At 40.2% G+C, this 22,614-nt stretch overlaps 1 non-coding gene across 1 annotated transcript; it reads right to left on the bottom strand.

The window, feature by feature from the left end:
• Positions 1-14,618: 14,618 nt before the first annotated feature.
• Positions 14,619-14,726, bottom strand: LOC130937302 (small nucleolar RNA R71). Its single transcript, XR_009068525.1, has one exon. It is a non-coding gene; the product is annotated as a small nucleolar RNA R71 (small nucleolar RNA).
• Between the last annotated feature and the right edge of the window lie 7,888 nt (positions 14,727-22,614).

Consider the following 22,614-nt stretch of genomic DNA (forward strand, 5'->3'; position numbering starts at 1 on the left):
TCGCATGATAACATGATAGGAAAAAGTTCTATTTATACTAAACTAGTTACTAGGGTTACAGAAATGAGTAAATGATGCAGAAATCCACTTCCGGGCCCACTTGGTGTGTGCTTGGGCTGAGCATTGAAGCTTTCACGTGTAGAGGTCTTCCATGGAGTTGAATGCCAGTTTATAGCTTGTTTCTGGCGTTTAACTCTGCTTTGCAGCTTGTTTTTGGTGTTTTACGCCAGAATAAGGCAGAGAGCTGGCGTTGAACGCGAGTTTTCATCGTCTAAACTTGGGCAAAGTATGGATTATTATATATTTCTGGAAAGCCCTGGATGTCTAATTTCCAACTCAATTGAGAGTGCGCCATTTGGACTCTTGTAGCTCCAGAAAATCTATTTTGAGTGCAGGGAGAGTCAGAATCCAACAGCATTAGCAGTCCTTTGTCAGCCTCTGAATAAGATCTTTGCTCAGGTCCCTCAATTTCAGCCAAAAATTACCTGAAATCACAGAAAAACACACAAACTCATAGTAAAGTTCAGAAATGTGATTTTTAATTAAAAACTAATAAAGATATAATAAAAACTAACTAAATTATACTAAAAACAAACTAAAAACAATGCCAAAAAGCATATAAATTATCCGCTCATCACAACACCAAACTTAAATTGTTGCTTGTCCCCAAGCAACTGAAAACCAAATAGGATAAAAAGAAGAGAATATACTATAAATTCCAAACTATCAATGAAACTTAGCTCCAATCAGATGAGCGAGACTAGTAGCTTTTTGCCTCTTGAATAGTTTTCGCATCTCACTTTATCCTTTGAAGTTCAGAATGATTGGCCTCTGTAGGAACTTAGAATTTAGATAGTGTTATTGATTCTCTTAGTTTAGTATGTTGATTCTTAAACACAGCTACTTTATGAGTCTTGGCCGTGGCACAAAGCACTCTATTTTCCAGTATCACCACCGGATACATACATGCCACAGACACATAACTGGGTGAACCTTTTCAGATTGTGACTCAGCTTTGCTAGAGTCCCCAATTAGAGGTGTCCGGGGTTCTTAAGCATACTCATTTTGCTTGGATCACGACTTTAACCGCTCAGTCTCAAGCTTTTCACTTGACACCTTCACGCCACAAGCACATGGTTAGGGACAGCTTGGTTTAGCTACATAGGCCAGGAGTTTATTCCTTGAGGCCCTCCTATCCACTGATGCTCAAAGCCTTGGATCCTTTTTATTACCCTTGCCTTTTGGTTTTAAGGGCTATTGGCTTTTTCTGCTTGCTTTTTCTTTCTTTTTTCGCCATTTTTTTCAAGCTTTTGTATTCATTGCTTTTTCTTGCTTCAAGAATCAATTTTATGATTTTTCAGATCATCAAATAACATTTTTCCTTTTTCATCATTCTTCAAGAGCCAATATATTTAACATTCATAAACAACAAATTCAAAAGACATATGCACTGTTCAAGCATTCATTCAGAAAACAAAAAGTATTGTCACCACATGAAAATAATTAAACTAATTTCAAGGATGAATTCAAAATCATATACTCTTGTTCTTTTGTAATTAAAACATTTTTCATTTAAGAAAGGTGATGGATTCATAGGACATTCATGGCTTTAAGACATAGACACTTGACACTAATGATCATGTAATAAGACACAAACATAAATAAAACATAAAGCTCAAAAACCGAAAACAGGTAAATAAGAACAAGGAGATTAAGGAAGGAGTCCACCTTAGTGAGGGTGGCGTCTTCTTCTTCTTGAAGAACCAATGGTGTTCTTGAGCTCCTCTATGTCTCTTCCTTGCCTTTGTTGTTCCTCCCTCATAGCCCTTTGATCTTCTCTAATCTCATGGAGGATGATGGAACGCTCTTGGTGCTCCATCCTTAGTTGTCCCATGTTGGAACTTAATTCTCCTAAGGAGGTGTTGATTTGCTTCCAATAGTTTTGTGGAGAAAAGTGCATCCCTTGAGGTATCTCAGGGATTTCGTGGTGAGGAATTTCTTCATGCTCTTGTTGAGGTCCATGAGTGGGCTCTCTTGTTTGCTCCATCATCTTCTTCTAATCTCATGTCGGATCTCCGGATACTCATTCTTTTTGAGCTTGAAAGGAACCTTAGGGATCACTTTGTTTTTGGTCACAACTTCATAGAAGTGGTCTTGATGGACCTTTGAGATGAATCTCTCTATTTTCCATGACTCAGAGTTGGAAGCAATTGCCTTCCCTTTCCTCTTTCTTGAGGTTTCTCTGGCCTTAGGTGCCATTAATGGTTATGGAAAAATAAAAAAGCTATGCTTTTACCACACCAAACTTAGAAGGTTTGCTCGTCCTCGAGTAAAAGAAGAAAGAAAGAAGGAGAAGAAGAAGAAAGATGGAGGAGGGGGAGAGAGATGTGTATTCGGCCAAGGGGGAGAAGAAAGGGTTGTGTTGTGTGAAAATAAAGAAGGAATGAGGAGTTTATATAGGAGTGTGGAAGGTATAGGGTTCGGCCATTAGGGTTGGGTATGAGAGGGAAAAGAATTTGAATTGTGGAGGTAGGTGGGGTTTATGGGAAAGAGTGGATGGATTTGAGTGGTTAAGGGCTTTTGGGGAAGAGGTATGGAGGTGATTGGTGAAGGGTATTTGAAGAGGTTTGTGAAAAGGTGTGAAGAGGAGAGAAGAAGGGGTGAGGTAGGTGGGGATCCTACGGGGTCCACAGATCCTGAGGTGATCCTGTGGGGTCCACAGATCCTGAGGGGCCAAGGACATAACATCCCTGCTCCAATTAGGCGTGTAAAATGCCCTTAGCATGCATGTTTGGCGTTAAACGCCAACTCGCTGCTTTGTTTTGGCGTTAAACGCCCAGAGGTAGCCTGTTTTTGGCGTTTAACGCCAGCTTTTTGCCCATTCTTGGCGTTAAACGCCATTTCCATGCTTGGTTCTGGCGTTAAACGCCAGTCTGGTGCTTGTTTCTGGCGTTAAACGCCCAGAATGGTGCCAGACTGGGCGTTTAACGCCCATTCTGCTACCCTTACTGGCGTTTAAACGCCAGTAAGTTCTTCTTCCTTCAGGGTGTGCAGTTTTTCATTCTGTTTTTGATCTTTCAGTGGTTTTTGTGACTTCACATGATCATTACGGGTTGTGTGTTCTTTGGCTCAAAAACCATATATCAATTATGTATGTCATGCAAGTAGGAATAAAGAGTTTCCATTCAACTCAATGTGAATCTTTAAATGGCTCTTATAAAAATAAGTGTATTCTTTGAAAAATGTTGTCAATTTACTGACATTTATTGCTATATATATATATGCTAAGTGGATTGTTGTGATTGTGAAAAACTAAAAATTTATAGTTTACTTTCTATTTTCAATTAAACCAAATTCTCATATGCTAAAAGGGTAAACTAATACTTAATAATTCATATTTTTCTATATCACAACTAATAAACTAAGAGTGCAAATCAAGCTAAATATGTAAGATATATACAGCCCAAAGTGCAAAATGTAATAAAGTATAAATAAACAAAAGTACAGTAAAGGAAATTGTGCAAGTATGGAAAGGAAAAATAAAATAAAATAAAATAAAATGAAAATACAGAAGATAAAACAAAATAGGATGAAAAAGGGTCTGAAAGTGGTTCACCAAAATAAAGTTCACAGAGATGGCGACCTCCCCACACTTATATAATAGCATCGTCCTCGATGCTCAGTCAGCCTGGGTGTGAAGAGTCGTCACCTTCGGAGGGGTGTACTGGTGCTGTCCGATGGGCTCTGGCAGTGAAAGTGCCTGAGGCTCTGCCCGTATAGGTGCTTGTGGGTCTGCCGGCTGTGTCTGCTGAGGCTCCTCATGCTGGGGCTCTGCCTATTGGTGCTCTGCCTGCTAGTGCTCTGCCTACTGGTGCTCTACCTGCGCATCTTCTTCATGCTCATCCGCCTCCTCCTCAGATGGCTCTGATGGTGTGTCAGGCTTGGAGGGGATGTCAGTGTTGCCCGACCGGATCATCAACTTCAAATGCTCATAGCATTGCTTGCTGCAATGCTCAGACCTGATGATCGTTACTCTCGGCGGTTTAGAATTTACCTAATGAGGTCTCGTTGTTAAGTATAGTTTCTAAACCAACCAATAGTCCTTTCATACAAAAATTTAGGTTGTCACTAGTAACAAACCCCAATAAAATTTTATCGAAGTATTTGGACTCTGGGTCATCTCCCTAGGAACCAATGGAGTGCATGCGTACTGGCTATGATGGGGTAAAAAGGGAGTTTTGTTTATAAGATGGCAAGGAAGTAGATTGAGTGAGTAAGTAAAGAAAGCAAAATAAAGAACTCTTGGCTAAGACTTGGGTACTTGAGATCACCATCCTAGTTAACAAACCAATTATTGACAATTATGAGAGGCCAACCCATTAAGTTTACTTCTCGAAGCCTTAAGTACGTAACATTTACTCCTAGACTTGAAGTATGTCAAACAGGCTTGATCACATCCACCCATAAGTCCTAACCTACCTACCAATTGGCTTAGTAGTGGGTTAGCGTCAATGGGCTTCAAATTGATCACACAGGGTTCTCAAATTACCAAATCCATTATATCCAAAAACTCAAGACCACTCAAGTCCCTTGGCTTAGGCCAAGAGTTGATAAAACTACTCAAGAACTAAAGAGAGCATTTCATCAAACACTTAGAATGCAATGAAAATCAACATCATAAATTGCAAGATGCTAAAATCTACCACTATCAATTGCAAGAAAAGTGAGATCACAACTCAATTCATCAATTAAAGAAACATCAACATCAAAATTGCATTAAATGTAAACAAATCCAACATGAGTCATCATCACAAAAGAGAGCAAAATGGGAAATTAACATAAAAACTAAGAGAATCAAGATGTAGAAAGGAGAAATTATAGAAGAAACAAGATGAGATCAAGTAATTAAACATGAAATTAAAATAATCTAACCTAATCCTAACCTAATTCTAGAGAGAAGAGGGAGCTTCTCTCTCTAGAAAACTAACTAAAGGCTCATGTTGGCTAAACTAATTGCTCTCCCCTTTGCTTGGACTTCAATTCTGCATGAAATACACTCAAAAACAAGTTGGATTTGGGCCTGGGCAGCTCAAAAATCACCCCCAGCGTTTTGCCTTCAAGTGGGCCACGTGAGAGTATCGGCGCGTGTGCGTCGCTGGCAAATTCTCAACCCGCGCAGACGCGGCATGTACGCGTGCGCGTCCATAGGCGAAATCACTTTTGCGCGTGCGCGCCTGGTGCGCGTGCGCGTCCTTTGGTGCATTCCCAATCTTTGTTTCTCCATGCATTCTCCCTTTTTGTATGCTTTTCTCCTCATTTCTTCCATCCAATACTTGCCTTATGGACCTGAAATCACTCATCAAACACATCAAGGCATCGAATGGAATTAAAGTGAATTAAAATCACCAATTTAGGGCCTAAAAAGCATGTTTTTACACTTAAGCAAAATTCAAGGGAGAATTACAAAACCATGCTATTTCATTGAATAAATGCGAGAAAAAGTGACAAAATCCCCCAAAATAAGCACAAGATAAATCACGAAATCGGGTTTATCAAGACCGCTCATATCGCCGCTGGTTGCGGCGCTCCATCTGATCCAGGTGCTCAAATAGGCGGTGCACAAGGTGGTAGATGGGTTGGGAAGTAGGTGAGGGTGCTGTGGGTGGGGGTGGTGCAGCAGAAGTTGAAGGGGTAGCAGAAGAGGTGGCACCGTTAGCAGAGGCAGTAAGAAAAGGCGGTCTGTAGCCCAGAGCTATGAACTTCCTGCCATGTGGGATGATCTTCTTGCAGTCGGCGGCTGGTGGCTTCTCATCCGTAAGCTCCCAGGGTGCCTCAGCTCGGTGGCCCAGCTGAGTAATCAGATAGGGGAAGGGCAGAGTGCCTCGGACATGAACCTGGGCCATGTAGTACCGGATAAATCGGGGAAGATACAGGTCTTTGCCTTCCAAAACACACCAGATGAGAGTAAGCATGGCAACTGGCACCTTAGTCTCGTGAGTGCTCAGCATAACATAGTTGTTCAGAATTTGTTGCCATAGCCGAGCCTCATCATTAAGATAAATGATCTTGATGCCCTTTGGAGTTACTATTGACTTGTCCATAACCCAGGGGACAATAGGATCAATAGCTATGGTACGCTTCACTGCCTCCCAATCAAAGCTCATAGAATTCATAGACTCCTCAGCCTGCTGGTAACCATCTGGCTGATCAGATTTAGGCTGGAAATTGAGGATGTCCTCAATGGCCTCCTCAGTAACTAAGATCTGTTTGCCTCTGAGAGGCACTGCATCCAGGGTCATCTTGTAGAAGTTGCAATAGAATTCTCGGACCCAGGATGCATTAACTTCAGTCAAGTTCCACTCCAGGAAGAACCAGCCTCTTAATTTGATTTGTTTTGTGATGTACTGCTGTAATTCAGCTGGAATTCGGAGGGTCTTTTCTAGATATAAGTTCCTTGAAGTTGCAAAGACCGGATACTTCAGTTCACAGTATCGGTTTGCAAACTTGACTGGGTCGGTTGCAGGCACTAATTGATCAACCTTTTCCTGCAGAGTAAAGTTCTTCTCCTGCCAGGAATAATCATGCAGTATATCTAGGAGAGTCACAGAGGACTCTCATCTTTTTCTTTTGCCCGTGCTTGCTTTAGATTTTCCTTTCCCTTTAGGGTCAGACATCCTGAAAAACAGAAAATTCAGGGTATAATTTATCACTTAAAATAGGAAAACAGGAAAGCAAATAAGATTCAAGCAATATAAGCATAGATGGGCAAAAGAGGAATAAAATAGCAACATAAGAATGAAGTGAGTCAGAAAGATATAGAATGTTGGACTATATGTAAGATAAGATTCAAAGAATTCAATTACAAATCACAATCCAAGAACTATGATGGGAAAAATGCTTGTTTGTCAAGAAACAACAATAAACATGCCTTGAAAGGGGTTGAAAGTAGTTAGTGTAAAACTAAGAGAGTAACCATGTGCTTGTGGCATGAAGGTGTCAAGTGAAAAACTTGAGACTGAGCGGTTAAATTCATGGTCCAAAGCAAAAAGAGTGTGCTTAAGAACTCTGGGCACCTCTAACTCGGGACTCTAGCAAAGCTGAGTCACAATCTGAAAAGGTTCACCCAGTTATGTGTCTCTGGCATTTATGTATCTGGTGGTAATACTGGAAAACAAAATGCTTAGGGTCATGGCAAAGACTCATAAAGTAGCTGTGTGCAAGAATCAACATACTGAAATAAGAGAATCAATAACACTATCTTAATTCTAGGTTCCTATGGATGCCAATCATTCTGAACTTCAAAGGATAAAGTGAGATGCCAAAACTCTTCAAAAGCAAAAAGCTACTAGTCCCGCTCATCTAATTGAAACTAATCTTCATTGATATTTTTGGAATTTATTGTATTTTCTCTTCTTTTTATCCTATTTTGTTTTTAGTTGCTTGGGGACAAGCAACAATTTAAGTTTGGTGTTGTGATGAGCGGATATTTTATACCATTTTTGGCATTGTTTTTACATAGTTTTTAGTATGTTTTAGTTACTTTTTATTATATTTTCGTTAGTTTTTACACAAAAATCACATTTCTGGACTTTACTATGAGTTTGTGTGTTTTTCTGTAATTTCAGGTATTTTCTGCGGATATTTTTTGTGCCCAAGACTCTTCTATCTTCCCCACCAGGATTTGCTCTACCTCCTCCACCATGGTTGTGCACCTCTTCCTCACGATGGTCTTCCATGGTTGTTTCAAAGTATTCTTCACAGTGTTCCTCCTCTTCTTCAGCACCCACTACACGTTTTTCTTTTGCCTCCCTTCTTAATCTTAAGAAGGTTCTCTCAGGTTCAAAATCAAAGGAAGTTGAAGCTCCGCTTCTTCTCCCTGTCATACAACCAACAGAGTGCAAGCAAAGAAAAGTAATGCAGAAAGTATCTTGTTAGAATTACTTGTTAGTGTCAGTGATGCAATATATCAAACAGTTAGTGGGTTAGTGAACTGAATTGTAAATAGCAAAGAAAAACTAAGAAACAGGGGAGGGGAAGAATTAAACTAAGACGGAAAGCAAATTAACCAAACAGAAAATTAAATCAAACAAAATACAAATGCTCAATCTAGTGATCCTCTAATGTAATCATTGTCGATGCACAATCAATTCCCAGCAACGGCGCCATAAACTTGATCGGGGTAAAACTTGTCTCTCAACAAATTCCCATTCGGCAAGTGTACCAAATTTGTCGTCAAGTAAAAACTCACAATAGAGTGAGGTCGAATCCCACAGGGATTGATTGATCAAGCAACTTTAATTAGAGGAATGATCTAGTTGAGCAAATCCATGAATAGAGTTGATAATTGCAGAAATTAAAATGGCAGGAAAGTAAATGACTGAAAGTAAATAGCAGAATTGTAAATGGGAATGGGGGAATTGCTCATAAAAGTAAATTGCAGAAATTAAAGAGAATGGGTAAGATCAGAAATGGGGAGTTCATTGGGCTTAGGAGATGTTGCATTCTCCGGATCAATTTCATTTTCATCGCTTCCTCAATCAATGCACTCATTGATCTCCTTGGCAATCTTAAGTGATTGAATCACAATTTCTTGCAATTCAATCTCTCAAATCTTGATCAATAGCCAATTCCTTGGTCAATTGCTCATGAGAAGAAATGAAGTGTGGTCACTGATTATACCACATGCACTTCCCAAATCAAATGCTTAGAGGGTTATAGCCACATACCCATCCACACTCAATTTGGTCCAGCATGAGAAAGCATTTCTAGCTAATCTCTTCATTCCTCTTTCAAGGATCCGAAGAGATCCATGTTTGAATAGTTTCTTTTCCAAGATAACTAGCCAATTGGATGAAGATCGAAAGCTTTCAAGTAAAATCAAAAGGAAAGATAGAAGAAGAAGAAGAAAATTAGTATTGATCCATCAAATTACAACAGAGCTCCCTAACCCAATGAAAGGGGTTTAGTTGTTCATAGCTCTCAAAATCAAAATCAAAGATGGAGAATACATCATTAAGCTAGAAGTGCAGAGAAAGTAAAAATACAAAGAGTAGTTCTCTTCTCCCCCCAAAAGCTTCTCTCTATTTCAAAACTACTCCTATATATACTACTCTTCTCAGCTTCTAGTCAGCTCTTCAATTCTTGGGCCTCTGGATCTTTGAGTTTGAAGCAGTTCCTTTCTTCATTTGGGCTTGGCTTACTTGCAGAGAGAAAGTGTGAAGTGGGCAGAGACTTTAGCTCAAGACGTTAGGGGTGTTTAACATTTAGTGAAAATACAAGTTCGAGAACGTTAGTGACACTTAACATTGTCACTAACGTTGCCATGCACCCCTTTGCCTCACGTTAAAGCCCACGTTAACTGGGTTAACGTGGTTTTTAACGTTGCCTTGTTAGCCTTCGAGAACGTTAGTGACACTCAACATTGTCACTAACGTTCAAGTGTGCCCCTTCTTGCTTCACGTTAAAGCTCACGTTAACTAGGTTAACGTGGCTTCTAACGTGGCTTTTGCCAACCTTCGAGAACGTTAGTGACACTCAACATTGTCACTAACGTTCAAGTGTGCCCCTAAGTCTCACGTTAGAGTTCACGTTAACTGGGTTAACATGGCTTCTAACGTGGCCATTCTTAGCCATCCCAACGTTAGTGACAATGTTGAGTGTCACTAACGTTGGCTCATTCTTCATTCCTCAACGTTAGCTTCCACGTTAACCAAGTTAATGTGGAGGTTAACGTGGCTCTTGGGGGTTGTGTGGTTGCTCCAACGTTAGTGACAATGTTGAGTGTCACTAACGTTGTCGACAACTCTCCATCTCTTACGTTAGCTCCCACGTTAACCAGGCTAACGTGGGAGTTAACGTGGCTCTTTGCACCTTAGGCCAACGTTAGTGACAATGTTGAATGTCACTAACATTGGCTTCTCTTCCCCCTTTAACATTAGAGGCCACGTTAACTAGGTTAACGTGGCTTCTAACGTGGCCATTTGTGAGCAATTGCCAACGTTAGTGACAATGTTAAGTGTCACTAACGTTGGCTCAACTTCTCTTCTCCATGTTAGGGTTCACGTTAACTTAGTTAACGTGACTCTTTAACGTGGGCATTGATGGCTTTTGAGAGTGTTTTTGGCAATCACTTTTCTCCTTAACTTTGCAAGTTACCTCCCATTCCTTACTTCCTTTGGTCCTGAAATCAAGCAATAGAGTGCATCAAAGTTCTAGTCCACGTCATGGGTAATGCAATATACAATTTTGTCATTAAAATCATGCAAAATCCTCATGAAATAATGTAAAATGCACAATGTATGCTTGAATCAAGGTCTGAGTGAATATCTGCCCAAAACTAACTTATTTCCTAAGAAAATGCATGAAATTACCTAAAAACAGTAAAGAAAAGGTCAGTGAAACTGGCCAAAATGCCCTGGCATCACAACACCAAACTTAAAGCTTGCTTGTCCCTATGCAAGTACTGGAACAAGAGAATGATGAATGGAATCTCCAGAGAAATGAGTCATTCTTGTGGAAGTCATATTACTGATTTTATGGTAGTTTCATGCATAGTAACTTATGTTCATTCCACTACTGGCTTTCAGACCTTTATCATCTCCTAAATTACTCACTTTGTTATGTCCCATGAGACCTGTATTTATTGATCCTTTTATTGTTATTTCAAGGGCTATTTGTGTTATTTAGGCTAAGTGTTTTGTAAGGGGGCAACTCTTTAGGATAAGCTTTCAGCCAACACTCCCGAACCAGTTGGTTCAAGGTGCTAGGTGTTGAAGCACCCCTACGGACTTACTTATTCAAGTCTCTCTCCCATACATACACACCAAAGGCATATAGTTTATTTATTTTCTTTCCTTCAGACCTTGGTGTCCAGCACCTCTTTGGGTTACTAAATGCTCTGTGGTGAGGGTTACTCTTGATAGTGGATTTTCAGCTGATAATCCCGAGTTAGTTAACCCAAGTTACCAGGTGATAAAGCACCCCAATGAGCTTATTCATCCAATTAGATCCCCCACACGGGAGCACCACAGACACATGTCCTAGGGTAAATGATGAGCGGATAATTTATACACTTTTTGGCATTGTTTTTAGTATGTTTTCAGTAGGATTTAGTTAGTTTTTAGTATATTTTTATTAGTTTTTAGTTAAAATTCACTTTTCTGGAATTTACTATGAGTTTGTGTGTTTTTCTGTGATTTCAGGTATTTTCTGGCTGAAATTGAGGGATCTGATTCAGAGACTGAAAAGGACTGCAGATGCTGTTGGATTCTGACCTCCCTGCACTCGAAGTGGATTTTCTGGAGCTACAGGAGCCCAATTGGCGCGCTCTCAACGGCGTTGGAAAGTAGACATCCTGGGCTTTCCAGCAATATATGATAGTCCATACTTTGCCCAAGATTTGATGGCCCAAACCGGCGTTCAAAGTCACCTCAAGAAATCCCAGCGTTAAACGCTGGAACTGGCACCAAAATGGGAGTTAAACGCCCAAACTGGCATAAAAGCTGGCGTTTAACTCCAAGAAGAGTCTCTGCACGAAAATGCTTCATTGCTCAGCCCAAGCACACACCAAGTGGGCCCGGAAGTGGATTTTTATGTCATTTATTCATTTCTGTACACCCTAGGCTACTAGTTTCCTATAAATAGGACCTTTTACTATTGTATTTTCATCTTGGTTCCTCTGGTTCCCTCTCTGGGGCCGAAGCCAATGATCACTTTTGTTCTTATGTATTTTCAACGGTGGAGTTTCTACACACCATAGATTAAGGTGTGGAGCTCTGCTGTACCTCGAGTATTAATGCAATTACTATTGTTCTTCTATTCAATTCCGCTTGTTCTTTGTCCAAGATATTCATTTGCACCCAAGAACATGATGAATGTGATGATTATGTGACGCTCATCATCATTCTCACTTATGAACAAAGTGACTGACAACCACTCTTGTTCTACAAGCAAACGAGGCTCTAATGTTTATCTCTTGGATTCTTTAACCGGAATCTTCGTGGTATAAGCTAGAACTGATGGCGGCATTCAAGAGAATCCGGAAGGTCTAAACCTTGTCTGTGGTATTCTGAGTAGGATTCAATGATTGAATGACTGTGACGTGCTTCAAACTCCTAGCAGGCGGGGCGTTAGTGACAGACGCAAAAGAATCAATGGATTCTATTCCGGCCTGACCGAGAACCGACAGATGATTAGCCATGCTGTGACAGAGCATAGGAACGTTTTCACTGAGAGGATGGGAGGTAGCCACTGACAACGGTGAAACCCTACATACAGCTTGCCATGGAAAGGAGTAAGAAGGATTGGATGAAGACAGTAGGAAAGCAGAGAGACGGAAGGGAAGGCATCTTCATACACTTATCTGAAGTTCCTACCAATGAATTACATAAGTATCTCTATCTTTATCTTTATGTTTTATTCATCATCTATACCCATTTGAGTCTGCCTGACTAAGATTTACAAGGTAACCACAGCTTGCTTCATACCAACAATCTCCGTGGGATCGACCCTTACTCGCGTAAGGTTTATTACTTGGACGACCCAGTGCACTTGCTGGTTAGTTGTGCGAAGTTGTAGTGATCACAATTTCGCGCACCATGTTTTTGGCGCCGTTGCCGGGGATTGTTCGAGTATGGACAACTGACGGTTCATCTTGTTGCTTAGATTAGGTATTTTTCTTCAGAGTTCTTAAGAATGAATTCTAGTGTTTCAAGGTGATGTTCTTATCATCACCAAAGCTGATTGATTATCATCAATTTAGCTCTTGAATGCAATGTCCTGCTGAAGCTTAGCTAGCTATGTCTAATTCCTTTAGACTAAAGCTTTAGACTAACATTGCATGATTCCTGGAATTCTCATTAAGAATTTTGATACCTTTATTTTCTTTTCCATATAATTTTCGAAAAATCAAAAAAAAAAATTTATAAAATCTTAAAAACCAAAAATATTTTATGTTTCTTGTTTGAGTCTAGAGTCTCATTTTAAGTTTGGTGTCAATTGCATGCATTCATTCATGTGTCTTAAGGATCTTCAAGATGTTTTGTGTGTCTCATGCATTCTCATTAGTGTCAGTAGTATACAAACTGCTAAGTTTGGTGTCTTGCATGCATTGTTATTTGATTTTAGTGCATTTTGATTATTCCTTTTTATTAAAAATCCAAAAATATTTTTAAATTGTGTCTTCTCAAGTCAATAATACAGAGAATTAAAGATTCAGAACATACAGCAGAAGAATTACACAGAAAAAGCTAGGCGTTCAAAACGCCCAGTGAAGAAGGACAGACTGGCGTTTAAACGCCAGCCAGGGTGCCTGGTTGGGCGTTTAACGCCCAAAAAGGCAGAGCATTGGGCGTTAAACGCCAGAATGTGCACCATTCTGGGCGTTTAACGCCAGGATGGCACAAGGGGGAAGATTTTGTTTTCAAATCAATTTTTTTTTTCAAATTTTCAAAGTTTTTCAAAATCAAATCTTTTTCAAATCATATCTTTTCAATCAAATGTTTTCAAAATCAATTTCTTTCCTTTTTCAAAGATACTTGCTAACAATTAATGATTTGATTGAACATTTCAAGTATGTTGCCTTTTCTGTTGAGAAAGGTCTAATGTTTGAATCATATCTTTTCTTGTTAGGCAAGTCATTAATTTTCAAAATCAAATCTTTTTAAATGTTTTTCAAATCATATCTTCTCAATCACATCTTTTAAAAACCAATCATATCTTCTCAACCACATCTTTTTCAAAATAGTTTTCAATCAAATCTTTTTAATTTCTAATTTCAAATTCTTTTTCAAAAATCACTTTACTTCTTTCCCACTTTTGTTTTCGAAAATCAATTAGTGTTTTTCAAAATGTTTTCAAAATCTTTTACCTAATTTTCGAAAATTACTTCCCTTCTTCTCACATCCTTCTATTTATGGACTAACAATATTCCTTAATGCAAAATTCGAACTCCATCTTCTTTGATAAGTTCGAATTTTCTACTTCTGTCTTCTACTTTTCTGTTCTTCTGACACCTCAAGGAATCTCTATACTGTGACATAGAGGATTCCACATTTTCTTGTTCTCTTCTCTTTCATATGAGCAGGAACAAAGACAAAGGCATTCTTGTTGAAGCTGACCCTGAACCTGAAAGGACCTTGAAGCGAAAGCTAAGAGAAGCTAAGGCACAACTCTCTGTAGAGGACCTAACCGAATTCTTCAAAGAAGAAGAAGACATGACAGCCGAAAACAACAACAATGCCAACAATGCAAGGAAGGTGCTGGGTGACTTTACTGCACCTACTCCCGACTTCTATGGGAGAAGCATCTCTATCCCTGCCATTGGAGCAAACAACTTTGAGCTTAAGCCTCAATTAGTTTCTCTAATGCAACAGAATTGCAAGTTCCATGGACTTCCATTGGAAGATCCTCATCAGTTTTTAGCTGAGTTCTTGCAAATCTGTGACACAGTCAAGACTAATGGGGTTGACCCTGAGGTCTACAGACTGATGCTATTCCCTTTTGCTGTAAGAGACAGAGCTAGAATATGGTTGGACTATCAACCTAAAGAAAGCCTGGACTCTTGGGAAAAGCTAGTCAATGCCTTCTTGGCAAAGTTCTTTCCACCTCAAAAATTGAGTAAGCTTAGAGTGGAAGTCCAAACCTTCAGACAGAAGGATGGAGAATCCCTCTATGAAGCTTGGGAAAGATACAAACAATTAATCAAAAAATGTCCTTCAGACATGCTTTCTGAATGGAGCATCATGGGTATTTTCTATGATGGTCTCTCTGAACTATCCAAGATGTCTTTGGATAGCTCTGCTGGAGGATCTCTTCATTTGAAGAAGACGCCTGCAGAAGCTCAAGAACTGATTGAAATGGTTGCAAATAACCAATTCATGTACACTTCTGAAAGAAATCCTGTGAACAATGGAACTAGTCAGAAGAAAGGAGTTCTTGAGATTGACACTCTGAATGCCATATTGGCTCAGAACAAAATATTGACTCAACAAGTCAATATGATTTCTCAAAGTCTGTCTGGAATACAAAATGCACCAAGCAGTACTAAGGAAGCTTCATCTGAGGAAGAAGCTTATGATCCTGAGAATCCTTCAATAGAAGAGGTGAACTACATAGGAGAACCCTATGGAAACACTTACAACCCTTCATGGAGGAATCATCCAAATCTTTCATGGAAGGATCAACAGAGACCTCAACAAGGTTTCAATAACAATAATGGTGGAAGAAACAGGTTTAGCAATAGCAAGCCTTTTCCATCATCTTCTCAGCAACAGACAGAGAGTTCTAAGCAGAATACCTCTGACTTAGCAACAATGGTCTCTGATCTGATCAAAACCACTCAAAGTTTCATGACTGAAACAAGGTCCTCCATTAGAAATTTGGAAGGACAAGTGGGTCAGCTGAGCAAGAAAATTACTGAACTCCCTCCTAGTACTCTCCCAAGCAATACAGAAGAAAATCCAAAAGGAGAGTGCAAGGCCATCAATATGGCCGAATTTTGGGAGGAAGAAGAGGCAGTGAACGCCACTGAGGAAGGCCTCACTGGGCGTCCACTGGCTTCCAATGAGCTCCCAAATGAGGAACCATGGGAGTCTGAGGCTCAAAATGAGACCATAGAGATCCCATTGGACTTACTTCTGCCATTCATGAGCTCTGATGAGTATTCTTCCTCTGAAGAGGATGAGTATGTCACTAAAGAGCAAGTTGCTAAATACCTTGGAGCAATCATGAAACTAAATGACAAGTTGTTTGGAAATGAGACTTGGGAGGATGAACCCCCTTTGCTCACCAAAGAACTGGATGACTTGTCTAGGCAGAAACTGCCTCAAAAGAGACAGGACCCTGGGAAGTTTTCAATACCTTGTACCATAGGCACCATGACCTTCAAGAAGGCCTTGTGTGACTTAGGGTCAAGTGTAAACCTCATGCCCCTCTCTGTAATGGAGAAGCTAGGGATCTTTGAGGTGCAAGCTGCAAAAATCTCACTAGAGATGGCAGACAACTCAAGAAAACAAGCTCATGGACTTGTAGAGGATGTTTTGGTGAAGATTGAAAACCATTACATCCCTGCTGATTTCATAGTCCTAGAGACTGGGAAGTGCATGGATGAAACCATCATCCTTGGCAGACCCTTCCTAGTCACAGCAAAGGCTGTAATTGATGTTGATAGAGGAGAGTTGATCATTCAAGTGAATGAAAAATTCTTTGTGTTTAAGGCTCAAGGATATCCCTCTGTCACCATGGAGAGGAAGCATGAAGAGCTTCTCTCAAATCAGAGACAAACAGAGCCCCCACAGTCAAACTTTAAGTTTGGTGTTGGGAGGCCACAACCAAACTCTAAGTTTGGTGTTGAACCCCCACATTCAAACTCTAAGTTTGGTGTTGGGAGGTTCCAACATGGCTTTGAGTATCTGTGAGGCTCCATGAGAGTCCTCTGTCAAGCTAATGACATTAAAGAAGCGCTTGTTGGGAGGCAACCCAATGTTTTATAATTAACTATTTTCTTTTGTTCTTTTATCTTTTTTGTAGGTTGATGATCATGAGAAGTCACAAAATCAATGAAAAAAGCAAAAACAGAATGAAAAACAGGAAGAAAAATAGCACACCCTGGAGGAAGAACCCACTGGCGTTTAAACGCCAGTGAGGCTAGCAGTTGGGCGTTTAACGCCCAGTCTGGCACCATTCTGGGCGTTTAACGCCAGAAAGGGGCACCAGACTGGCGTTAAACGCCAGAAAAGGGCAAGAACCTGGCGTTAAACGCCAGAAAGGGGCACCAGCCCGGCGTTTAACGCTAGAATTGGCTCAAAACGTGATTTTGCTTGCCATTTGGTGCAGGGATGACTTTTCCTTGACACCACAGGATCTGTGGACCCCACAGGATCCCCACCAACCCCACCACTCTCTCTCTTCTTCACCAATCACCTCAACACCTCTCCTCTATTTCTTCTTCTTCTACTCTCTTCTTTCTTCTTTTGCTCGAGGACGAGCAAACCTTTTAAGTTTGGTGTGGTAAAAGCATTGCCTTTTGTTTTTCCATAACCATTTATGGCATCCAAAGCCGGAGAAACCTCTAGAAAGAGGAAAGGGAAGGCAAAAGCTTCCACCTCCGAGTCATGGGAGATGGAGAGATTCATCTCAAGGGTGCATCAAGACCACTTCTATGAAGTTGTGGCCATGAAGAAGGGTCAACTTTGATCAAAAGGTTGGACCAAGTCCTCATAGATATCTGTGAAGAGGACGCCCAATGGAAGAGAAATTCAAGAGGGAAGCCGGTTCAACTGAGAAGGCATGACCTCAAGCCCATCACTAAGAAAAGGATGGAGCAAACAAAACTATTGGGAGCAAATCAACACCTCCCTAGGAGAGTTGAGTTCCAACATGGGACAACTCAGGGTGGAGCATCAAAAACACTCCATCATCCTTCATGAAATTAGAGAAGACCAAAGAATCATGAGGGAGGAGCAACAAAGACAAGGAAAAGATATTGAGGAGCTCAAGCACTCCATAGGATCTTCAAGAGGAAGAAAGAGCCGCCATCACTAAGGTGGACCCGTTCTTTGATTTCCTTGTTCTTTATTCTTCTGTTTTTTGAATTTTATGCTTATGTTTATCTATGTTTGTGTCTTGTGATCATTAGTGTCTTAGTGTCTATGCCTTAAAGTTATGAATGTCCTATGAATCCATCACCTTTCTTAAATGAAAACTGTTTTTATCACAAAAGAACAAGAAGTACAGAATTTCAAATTCATCTTTAAAACTAGCTTAATTAGTTTGATGTGGTGGCAATACTTTTTGTTTTCTGAATGTATGCTTGAACAGTGCATATGTCTTTTGAATTTGTGGTTCATGAATGTTAAAATTGTTGGCTCTTGAAAGAATGATGAAAAAGGAGACATGTTACTGAGGATCTGAAAAATCATAAAAATGATTCTTGAAGCAAGAAAAAGCAGTGAATACAAAAAAGAAAAAAAAAGAGAGAAGGAGAAAAACGAAAAAGAAAAAAAAAGGGAGAAAGAAAAAGAAAAGAAAAAAGAAAGAAATAAAGTTGTGATCCAAGGCAAAAAGAGTGTGCTTAAGAACCCTGGACACCTCTAATTGGGGACTCTAGCAAAGCTGAGTCACAATCTGAAAAGGTTCACCCAATTATGTGTCTGTGGCATGTATGTATCCGGTGGTAATACTGGAAGACAGAGTGCTTTGGGCCACGGCCAAGACTCAATAAGTAGCTGTGTTCAAGAATCATCATACTTAACTAGGAGAATCAATAACACTATCTGGATTCTGAGTTCCTAAAGAAGCCAATCATTCTGAATTTCAAAGGATAAAGTGAGATGCCAAAACTGTTCGGAGGCAAAAAGCTACTAGTCCCGTTCATCTAATTTGGAGCTATGTTTCATTGATAATTTGGAGTCTATAGTATATTCTCTTCTTTTTATCTTATTTGATTTTCAGTTGCTTGAGGACAAGCAACAATTTAAGTTTGGTGTTGTGATGAGCGGATAATTTATACACTTTTTGGCATTGTTTTTAGTATGTTTTCAGTAGGATTTAGTTAGTTTTTAGTATATTTTTATTAGTTTTTAGTTAAAATTCACTTTTCTGGACTTTACTATGAGTTTGTGTGTTTTTCTGTGATTTCAGGTATTTTCTGGCTGAAATTGAGGGATCTGAGCAAAAATCTGATTCAGAGACTGAAAAGGACTGCAGATGCTGTTGGATTCTGACCTCCCTGCACTCAAAGTGGATTTTCTGGAGCTACAGAAGCCCAATTGGCGCGCTCTCAACGGCGTTGGAAAGTAGACATCCTGGGCTTTCCCGCAATATTTGATAGTCCATACTTTGCCCAAGATTTGATGGCCCAAACCGGCGTTCAAAGTCACCTCAAGAAATCCCAGCGTTAAACGCTGGAACTGGCACCAAAATGGGAGTTAAACGCCCAAACTTGCATAAAAGCTGGCGTTTAACTCCAAGAAGAGTCTCTGCACGAAAATGCTTCATTACTCAGCCCAAGCACACACCAAGTGGGCCCGGAAGTGGATTTTTATGTCATTTATTCATCTCTGTACACCCTAGGCTACTAGTTTCCTATAAATAGGACCTTTTACTATTGTATTTTCATCTTGGTTCCTCTGGTTCCCTCTCTGGGGCCGAAGCCAATGATCACTTTTGTTCTTATGTATTTTCAACGGTGGAGTTTCTACACACCATAGATTAAGGTGTGGAGCTCTGCTGTACCTCGAGTATTAATGCAATTACTATTGTTCTTCTATTCAATTCCGCTTGTTCTTTGTCCAAGATATTCATTTGCACCCAAGAACATGATGAATGTGATGATTATGTGACGCTCATCATCATTCTCACTTATGAACAAAGTGACTGACAACCACTCTTGTTCTACAAGCAAACGAGGCTCTAATGTTTATCTCTTGGATTCTTTAACCGGAATCTTCGTGGTATAAGCTAGAACTGATGGCGGCATTCAAGAGAATCCGGAAGGTCTAAACCTTGTCTGTGGTATTCTGAGTAGGATTCAATGATTGAATGACTGTGACGTGCTTCAAACTCCTAGCAGGTGGGGCGTTAGTGACAGACGCAAAAGAATCAATGGATTCTATTCCGGCCTGACCGAGAACCGACAGATGATTAGCCATGCTGTGACAGAGCATAGGAACGTTTTCACTGAGAGGATGGGAGGTAGCCACTGACAACGGTGAAACCCTACATACAGCTTGCCATGGAAAGGAGTAAGAAGGATTGGATGAAGACAGTAGGAAAGCAGAGAGACGGAAGGGAAGGCATCTTCATACACTTATCTGAAGTTCCTACCAATGAATTACATAAGTATCTCTATCTTTATCTTTATGTTTTATTCATCATCTATACCCATTTGAGTCTGCCTGACTAAGATTTACAAGGTAACCATAGCTTGCTTCATACCAACAATCTCCGTGGGATCGACCCTTACTCGCGTAAGGTTTATTACTTGGACGACCCAGTGCACTTGCTGGTTAGTTGTGCGAAGTTGTAGTGATCACAATTTCGCGCACCAGTAAACCATTGGTGCCTAGCCTTATTGCTTACTCTTTTTCTTTTGTTTTTCACTTCCCTTGTTCTTTCCCTTTTCTCTTATTAGCATCTTGTTGTTATCTTAGTCTCATGGGTATATCAAAAGTAAAGCATTCAGGATAGATAGTTGTCATCCTAACCTTGTGGTTGAACCAACTTAGCTAACTTATGACTACCCCCAAAGATTCATGAATGCACTTCCACATTATGAACTCTACTCTGCTCTTTTAAAACATAAAACATTCCCTTCTTCAAACAAATAGACAAGCTTACAAGTAAATAAGGGAAAGATGCAGTGTCACTTAAACCAGAATCACAGACCATGCTCAACAACAAGGTAGAGTTAAAAAGAACATGTTTAGGCCTCACTGGTAATCATTAATCAAGATTGCATTTGAGCTTCCAATGTTCGAACTGTAAATATATGGAATTAAGTGACAATACAACCTTCAGGTGACAACTTCTAATCGCCTTCTTTTCGTTCTCCTCCTGCTCTTTGCTTCCTTGAGCGAAGGGGCACCATAAGGTTCCTGTAAAGTTATTGGAAGTTGCTTGTTCCCAAAGCACTTGAGGAATAATTAGCTTGCATGTGTCTTATGAACTTGATTTGGTGTGTGAACACCAAACTTAGTTCATTGTTTAGTACACAATCTTGCACATATGCTGATAACTCATATCTTGTTGTTAACAGAACAATGATTAACTAAAGTCTAACTACATCTAAGTGGTTTCCCTCAATTGGTTAGAGCTAGCAATGTGTTTTGGGAGCAGGTGTACTTCTAACTAAATGTCCTTTTGGTGGAACACCAAACTTAGAATTACACTGTCTCTTTTGATTGTTCTAGTGTGAAACACCAAACTTAGCTCCTTGCAATACAGGGGAAACAACTTGTGAATTTTATTGAAATGAAGATGAAAATGACTACCTGAGGTTGGGTTGCCTCCCAACAAAGCGCTTTTTTATCGTCGCTAGCTCGACGAGTCCTCACTCACTTGAGATGGTATTTCATTCTGGGGTTTTCCCCCATGTTGCCCAGATAATGCTTGAGTCTTTGTCCATTCACTGTAAAAGTCCTTTCTGACCCTTCATCCATGACTTCTACGTGCCCGTACGGCGAGACCTTTGTGACAAGAAAGGGCCCGGACCACCTTGATTTGAGTTTTCCTGGGAACAGTCTTAGTTTGGAATTGTATAGGAGCACTCGCTGCCCCCTTTCGAAACTTCTGGGTGCAAGATGTGAGTCATGTCTTCTCTTTGCCTTCTCCTTGTACATCTTGGTATTCTCATAGGCTTGTGACCTGAATTCCTCCATTTCTTGCAGCTGTAAGATTCTCTTTGCACCAGCAGCAATGCTATCAAAATTTAGTATCTTGATAGCCCATAAAGCTTTGTGTTCTAACTCCAGTGGTAAGTGACAGGCTTTACCGTACACCAGCTGATATGGGGACATTCCAAGTGGTGTTTTGAATGCTGTTCTGTATGCCCAAAGAGCATCATCCAGCTTCTTTGACCAATCCTTTCTTAATGCACCCACAGTCTTTTCCAAAATTCTCTTTAGTTCTCTGTTGGAGATCTCAGTTTGTCCACTTGTTTGGGGGTGGTAAGGTGTGGCTACCTTGTGTTTTACCCCATATCGTAGGAGAAGAGCCTCTAATGGTCTGTTACAAAAATGGCTCCCTCCATCACTGATGAGGGCTCTTGGGACACCAAACCGGCTAAAGATATTCTTCCTGAGGAAGTTCATAACCACCTTGTTATCATTTGTTGGAGTTGCAATTGCCTCCACCCACTTGGAGACATAATCCACAGCTACTAAGATGTACTTGTTTGCATATGAAGTTGGAAATGGCCCCATGAAATCTATTCCCACACATCAAACAGTTCCAGCTCTAGAATAAAATTTTGTGGCATGGCATTTCTTTTGGGCAAATTTCCCACTCTTTGGCATTCGTTGCAACTTTTTACCAGTTCTTTGGCGTCCTTGAAAAGGGTTGGCCAAAAGAACCCACTTTGTAGAACCTTTGCTGCAGTTCTATCCCCTCCAAAGTGGCCTCCATAACTTGAGCTGTGGCAATTCTATAGCACCTCTCGTCCTTCTTCTTCCGAAACACATCTTCTGAGGACTCTATCTGAACACTTCTTGAAGAGATATGGCTCATCCCAGACAAAGTATTTTGCATCATTCATGAGCTTTCTTTTCTGATGTTTATGTATCTCTGGTGGTAAAGCCCCAGTGGCCTTGAAGTTGGCTATGTCTGCAAACCATGGAGCCTTGTAAACTATCATCAACTGCTCATCAGGGAAGAGCTCGTTCACTTGAGTATCATGTGCCCCACCTTCATCCTGAGGGATTCTGGAGAGGTGATCTACTACCTTGTTCTCCACTCCTTTCTTGTCTCTGATTTCGATATCAAATTCCTGCAACAATAAGATCCATCTTATTAGTCTTGGTTTTGATTCCTGCTTAGCAAACAAATATTTAAGTGCTGTGTGATCTGTGAAAACAATCACTTTTGCACCAATGAGGTATGATCTAAACTTGTCAAATG

This window comes from Arachis stenosperma, chromosome 6 (genome assembly GCF_014773155.1).
Source record: "Arachis stenosperma cultivar V10309 chromosome 6, arast.V10309.gnm1.PFL2, whole genome shotgun sequence".
Taxonomy (NCBI): domain Eukaryota; kingdom Viridiplantae; phylum Streptophyta; class Magnoliopsida; order Fabales; family Fabaceae; genus Arachis; species Arachis stenosperma.